The sequence below is a fragment of the Girardinichthys multiradiatus genome, chromosome 15 (assembly GCF_021462225.1).
Source record: "Girardinichthys multiradiatus isolate DD_20200921_A chromosome 15, DD_fGirMul_XY1, whole genome shotgun sequence".
NCBI classification, from domain to species: Eukaryota; Metazoa; Chordata; class Actinopteri; order Cyprinodontiformes; family Goodeidae; genus Girardinichthys; species Girardinichthys multiradiatus.
The window spans coordinates 29,129,358-29,129,910 of NC_061808.1; positions in this window are offsets into that span (position 1 = coordinate 29,129,358).

Here is a 553-nt window from a genome sequence, read left to right on the forward strand (position 1 = left end):
AGGCCAATCACCGTTTTCACATTTTTTTCACAATGTCACAAGAAGACATTAATTTGGCAGCCAAGGTGAGAGCCTAAAAAAAGCAATGGCACAGTAACACAGTTGTCAAGATATGCATGGCCTACATCTGGGGTCCTTTAGGAGCAGAGCCTTTAGAGGGATGAGAAGATGAAAATAGCACTTGTGAATGGAATTTGAGCTGCATTAAACAGTGCAATCATACACTTTCACACTCACACCAACACAGCTCTATCAGCAATGAGAGCAATTTTTCCTCCTTCACAGGCAGGCTCGTTTCTCTAGCATGAGAGTCATTTATGTCTGCTCATATGCTCGCTCCCATTGCAATCACTTGTTATCTTGTTCAGAGCTGTCTTTTCTTCATCTTCCATCAGTTTTGCTTCTTTTCAGTTTTTTGCTATAGGTCCACACCTAGTTTCACAGCTCTCAATCATCCAGTGATTTGGTAAAACAGTCCACTTTATTGAAAGCTGCACAATACTCCTGTTGAGCCAATTTATGTTTCAGTCAAGCAAACTAAAGACAGCAGGAG